The following is a 6,390-nucleotide window of genomic DNA, read 5'->3' as shown; positions in this document are numbered from 1 at the left end:
TTGGAAATGTCCCGAGGGGACTGGCCTCAGCTCGGTCACTATAGAGCTCATCTCAGACAACCGAGGTGACAGGCTGGCCCTACCGCCCCCCTCCCCCCGTCACCCCCGCTGCATGCCTCTCAGAACCATACACAGAAGCACATGAAATGCCCCATTCAACTTTGCTGAGATCAAAACCTTAAAGAGAACAAGTTCAGCTGATAACAGCCTTCTTCAGGGAGTTTCAATGGAACAGTTCGGGGTCTGCTGATGCTGGGATAAGATGGACAAAGCATCTGCTTCCGGCCTGGGGAAGAGAGCCGCCAGGGCAGGTGGCCAGGGCCTCAGGGAAGAGGAGAGCAGGAGCATGTTTTCACTGCTTACTCTTAGGCCTGTCCAGAGACCCTGATCATCCAAGAGCAGCCCTTCGGGCCAGCCAATCCTATGTGGGACATGGCCTGTCCCAGAACGGCCCAGGTGTCCGCTGCATGTGGACAGGGTGTTGTGGGTACAATAAAGGAAACTCAAAGGACTGGCCCTGCCCACGCGGGAAGGCGGAAAGCCTCAGACGCTCAGCAGGGACAGCACGCAATCGCCTTGCATAAGCGCAGTGGTAGTGTGAGCAGATAGAGTCACCTGGGGTCACACCGGGTTTCAGTCCCTGTTCTACAGGTACAGCTTTTATACCTGTGAAAATAGAAATGAGATTAGCAGTGCTCTCGGACCTACTGTTGTGTGAAGAGTTCTTGTATTTTGGAGCCCTGTATAAGTAGCACATCATAACTCATGATACCTTGTTAGTATTAGAGATACATTGTTAATGATTCAAGTGTGGGAGGGAGCATCTTTGAGGGGATGGAGCTTACCCAGCCATTCCATCATCAGGAAGGCCACTGATGATCTCTGAAGAGTTTCTGGTTGCAAATTACTGCCTGGTTTTACTTCAACATCACAGGAATCACAGAACTCAGAGCTTGAAAAAGATGGATTAACCATCTAGTTCAAGCACCTTATTTTAGAGACAAGCTACGACGCAGAAACTCCATCTGACTTCTCTTTGCTTTGTGCAAGGCTCCTGGCACAGACTAGGTGATCCGTAAGTACATGTGAGACAGAACTGAGTTCATTTCCCTGCTGAAAATTTAGTCAGTGTAAGGCAGGGACCCTATTGCACTGCATTGTGAGATGGAAGGAGAAAAACAAAGGACCTGGGATTAAAGTGTGCAGGGGCTTTGCAGCAGTGCCTTTTAGATAGCATAGTTCAATTGCATTATTCTACATGTAAAATAATACATATTTGTATATGTGTGTGTGTGAAGTGTGAGTGTGTGTGTGTATTTTAGCAAGAGGTTAGTGGTGAGGAACAAATAAGGCAGTCCTAATTCTTGCTGGTTACGCATCCTAACTGTGACTTTTCAGCTATTTTGGTTTAGCGGCACAGTAATTCTTTAAAAAAAAAAATCCCTCAGTTGAAAGTTAAATAATTTTTTTACCGAAATATGACATTATATGTATTATGTATGCATGCATGCATATATATATCTATCCCATATAATTTGCATTTTTATGGTAAAAGACTGGCCTCACTAGCTGCAAAATTAACATTGAGTTTTATTCCAGTGCTTCAACATCCTCTTGCCTAGCTACTTCCTCAAATGACCTAGATACATTTTGATCCCTGGATGGGGATAGCATGCTGCCCTGGGGAGGATTCAGTATTAGAAATTATTCAGGAGGTCTGGGCTGCTTGTCAAGAGTCTGCTGTTCTTTACTTATGGACTTTGGTTTTCTCATTGGCGTTGGGGCAGGCAGGAGATACGTGCATTAGAATTATTTTATAAATACATATGTAAGTCTTGTTATCTGGCAAAAACTTTTCTAAGTGCTTGTGAATATTAACGTATTTAATCCTCACAACCACCCTATGAGTTACTAGTACTATCCCTATTTTGTAGATGAAGCTAAATAATTTGTTCAAATTCTACAGCACTTGAGGAACTCCTAGAAGGGCCCTCTGCCAAGATCAGAATCACTCTGAAACAAAATAAAATTTACCTGGTGGCCTTTCTCTGTTGGTGGGTGCTCTTAACTTTTAGGGGTCATACATTCCTTTCAGAATTTGATGACAGCTATAGATCCTTTCCTTGGAAAATAAACATGTGTTGATGAATTAATCTACATCCCAAAGCCATCCATGGAACCCAGGTTAAAAACACCTATTATAGGGGCCCCTGTGTGGCTCAATTGGTTAAGTGTCTGGCTCTTGATTTTGGCTCGGATCATGATCTCAGGGTGGTGAGATAGAGCCCCATATGGGGCTCTGTGCTCAGCAGGGAGCCTGCTCAAGATTCTCTCTCTCCCTCTGCCCCTTCCTCTGCTCGTGCGCTCTCTCTCTCTCTCAAATAAATAAATAAAAAATATTTTTTTAAAGCCTTAATATAGTAGAGGAATGCATCAGCACTTTCTTCGGCAACTTATTTCCCATAGGAGCCCCAAACCATAGAGACAGATGTTCCGGAATCTACTATCTACTTTTTGTGCCACATGTCCTGTCTTTTTCAATGACTCTAGATTAGAAATCATCTAGGCAGAGGTAATCTAGTGGTTATTTATGGAGGCTGGGATTCTTGGGTACTTTCACATTCTGCATGATGTATTTCTGCAATATTTAAATATTTCCCTAGAAGCATGTATTACTTTTATAATCAGAAATGGTATGAAATATTTTTAATAAAAAATCACAAAATTTTCATTATGTTTATAATAAAAATATGCAAAATTGTGTACATAGAAGAATATTCATCACTGTGTTGCCTACAATCCTCCTAAAGGAGAGACTAAATAAACAATGTGGCTTTCTTCAATGCATTGCTATGTGGCTTCCAAAAAGAAATCCTGTAAGGTAGCTCTAAATGTACTGTATGAACCTCAAGACCTACCATCTGGAGAATAAAGCAAGATGTAGAATGGTGTACTGTGTGCTACAAATTCATGGAGGCAAGGGAAAGGAATGCTGTTTGATGCATCTAATGCTTCTGGAAGGATCAGAAAAACCTGGTGAATTCACTGTCTCTGGAAAGTTAGAGCAGAAATGAAGACTTCCTTTCACTCCATGCCCTTTCCTGGTTTTTAACTTTGTTCCATTATGTATTACCCATTCAGTAAAATACTGTAAAAAAGAATGTGAAAGGTCATGGAGATGCCACTACCTAAGAGGTGTCTTCCCACCATAGGACCTGGCATTGTCTGTCCTTCTGCCTGGAATGACCCTTTCTATCCCCTCTCCCCCTTTGGATGTGAGTTTAGTTGAAAGTTTCTCATTAAAGTCTTCCCTGACCTTCCCAACAAGGTCAAACATCCATCTGTCTGCTTTTGTAATACCATGTGCCTTTCTATCCAAACACTTCTCGGTTGCAATTTTCCATATATTTCTGTGATTATTTGATCCATGTTTGTCTCTTCCTTCTAGGCTTAAGCTCCTTAAGAGAAGGGTTTTGGGTTTTGCTCACCAGTATATCCATAAAATTTGGGACATAGTAGTGGACCTGATGTACTGGTACATAGTAGGGTAAATAGTGAATGAGTAGGTGAGCATACATCCCCATCACCAAGTCCACCACCCCTACTTTCCTGTCAAGAGGTCAAAGGTCTTCTTAAACACCTAAGAATCTGGACCTCACAATTTCTTCAAGCTGTTCATTATACCTTTAGATACCTCTCACTCAGGGATCCCTGGGTGGCGCAGCGGTTTGGCGCCTGCCTTTGGCCCAGGGCGCGATCCTGGAGATCCAGGATCGAATCCCATGTCGGGCTCCCGGTGCATGGAGCCTGCTTCTCCCTCTGCCTGTGTCTCTGCCTCTCTCTCTCTCTCTAGAGTGTGACTATCATACATAAGAAAATTAAAAAAAAAAAAAAAGATACCTCTCACTCTTGGAAATTTCAATCCCATTTGTTCATATTGAGCTAAAATGAATCTTTGTGGCTTCTACCCACTGTATTTAATTCTACCCTTAGCAACACATAGAATGGAACTAATTCCTCTATATGATGATTTTTCAAGTATTTGAGCACTTACAGTCTTCTTTTTACCTAACTACACATTTTCAGATTTTTTAAAGATTTTATTTATTTATTCATGAGAGACCCAGAGAGAGAGGCAGAGACACAGATAGAGGGAGAAGCAGGCTCCTTGCAGGGAGCACGACATGGGACTCGATCCCGCGCTCCAGGATCATGCCCTGAGCCCAAGGCAGGCGCCAAACCGCTGAGCCACCCAGGGATCCCCAATTTTCAGGGTTTTTTTTAGCCATTCCTAGCTATGACTTCCTTGAGGGCAGATTCATCTCTGTATCTCTAGCCCTCAGCTCAGCTATGTTATTTTAACAGAGTCAATTTTTTTTTTATAAGCATCGCTTACATTACTCACCTCTGAACATGCTGTACTTTGCCTAATGTTCCTCTTACGGTACTGACCAAAATTCTGGACAAATATCGCAGCTTTGGTCTTGCTAGCATACTTCCTTTCTTTCATGGTTTATATCTCTAGTAATGCTGAGATCCCATAAGCTTTGGGGGCAGCCATTGATGACACATAATGAGTCCTGTTTATGAGGGTTTCTTTTTTCCTTCTTTGCAGAGCTCCTGTCTGTACCTTAGAGCATTGCTGTGTGTGTGACCTTATGTATTAAAACACTGCACTCGAGCTCAGGCGACAGCTGGACTATGCAGCGGCCCAGGCGCTGGGCATGGCTGGTCTGGTGCTGGAAATTTACAGTCGAGCTATTCAAAAAAGTTCCACTTGGAATCTTCCAGATACTATCTACAAAACATGTAAATGTGACTGTGATCATGCACACGCACTGCCTTAGAACACAGGACAGTTTCACAGTTTATTGCATCAATAGATAAAAAGAAATACGATCATCTTCGTAGATGCTAAAAAGGAAGTAACAGGTCTGATGAGCTGCACATTCTTCCGAGCAGCAAATAGTCTTTAGTCCTCCAGTGATGATGTGATTGAACTAACACCATCAAATTTCAACCGAGAAGTTACTAGTAGAACTCTAGGCTCCGCGGTGGCCACTGCCAGAGGTTGACACCAGAATGGAAGTAGCAACGGCATTAAAAGATGTTGTCAAAGTCGGTGCAGTGGAGGCAGATGAACGCCAGTCTCTGGGAGGTCAATATGGCATTCAGGGATTTCCTGCCATTAAGATTTTTGGATCCAACAAAAACAGACCAGAAGATTATAAGGGGAGCAGACCTGGAAAAGCCGCGGTCGATGCCGCTCTTGGGCTCTGCGCCTGCTGGTGAGGGACCGCCTTGCGGGGAGGGGTGGGGGGTACAGCTCTGGAAAACCAGGTAGGAGTGAAAGTTCTAATAAGAAGGACGTGATGGAGCTGCAGTAAGAACGTCCTCGATAATGACGATGTTTGGATGGTTGAATTCTACGCTCCTTGGCGTGGACACTGCAGAAGCCTCCGCCGGAATGGGCTGCTGCAGCCACAGAGGTGAAGAGCAGAAGGGGGGGGGGGGGGTGGCTCGCCGCTGCGGAGGCCACGGGGGGTAACCAGCCTCCAGCCAGCCGATGCAGGCTCAGGGCCTTCCCTACAATCGAGATATTTCAGAAGGGACAGTCTCCCGTGGACTATGATGGGGGACCCACATGATCCGACCTCGCGTCCCGGGCCCCGGATTCGTTGTCTGAGACCACCTAAGATGCGCTGCCTGAGATGTCAACGAGGACATCGCTGAGACCTGCGAGGAGCATCAGGGTGTCGTGGCCGTGCGGCCCCACATTCTGGACCCCTGAGCTGCTGGAAAAAATTCTTACTTAGAAGTTCTTTTGAAGCTGGCAGGCAAATACAAAAAGAAAATGTGGGGGTAGCTGTGGGCAGAAGCTGGAGCCCAGGAGGAACTTGAAAATGCACTGGGGATCGGAGGGCTTGGATACCCTGCCACGGAATCATTAATGCCCACAAGATGAAATTTGCTCTTCTTAAAGGATCTTTCAGCGAGCAAGGCACTAACGAGTTTCTCTTTTGGGCGTGGATCTACAGCTCCCGTCGGAGGTGGGGCTTTCACCTGCCATCAGCACCCGAGAGCTTCCCGTGGGAGATGACACTGACCTCAGGGACGTGGACCTGGACAATCTGGAAAGACATGAGCTGTGAGAGGCTTGGCACAGACTTCAGTTTTCTTTTCTTGGGAGTGGATCTCCCCAGCGATGAAGGAACATTCTTCATACTCAGATAAGTCTACCAGTGGCCTTTTGAACCAAGAAGTAGCATTTGATTGGTACTGTGAAAACACTGCAACAGTGAACTTTGCAGCTCAAGAAAACAATGAAAAATTCTATGAATTGCTGTAGCCAGCGAATTGGGTTGTATTCTATCAAGTAATATTTTGAGG

General features: G+C 44.9%; 1 pseudogene; it reads left to right on the top strand.

The window, feature by feature from the left end:
* Positions 1–432: 432 nt before the first annotated feature.
* On the top strand, positions 433–6,152 carry LOC121477287 (annotated as a pseudogene).
* The last annotated feature ends 238 nt before the right edge of the window (positions 6,153–6,390 follow it).

The sequence above is a fragment of the Vulpes lagopus genome, chromosome 2 (genome assembly GCF_018345385.1).
Source record: "Vulpes lagopus strain Blue_001 chromosome 2, ASM1834538v1, whole genome shotgun sequence".
NCBI lineage: Eukaryota > Metazoa > Chordata > Mammalia > Carnivora > Canidae > Vulpes > Vulpes lagopus.
Note: the sequence above shows the minus strand (reverse complement) of the source record. Positions and strands in the feature narration are given on the sequence as shown.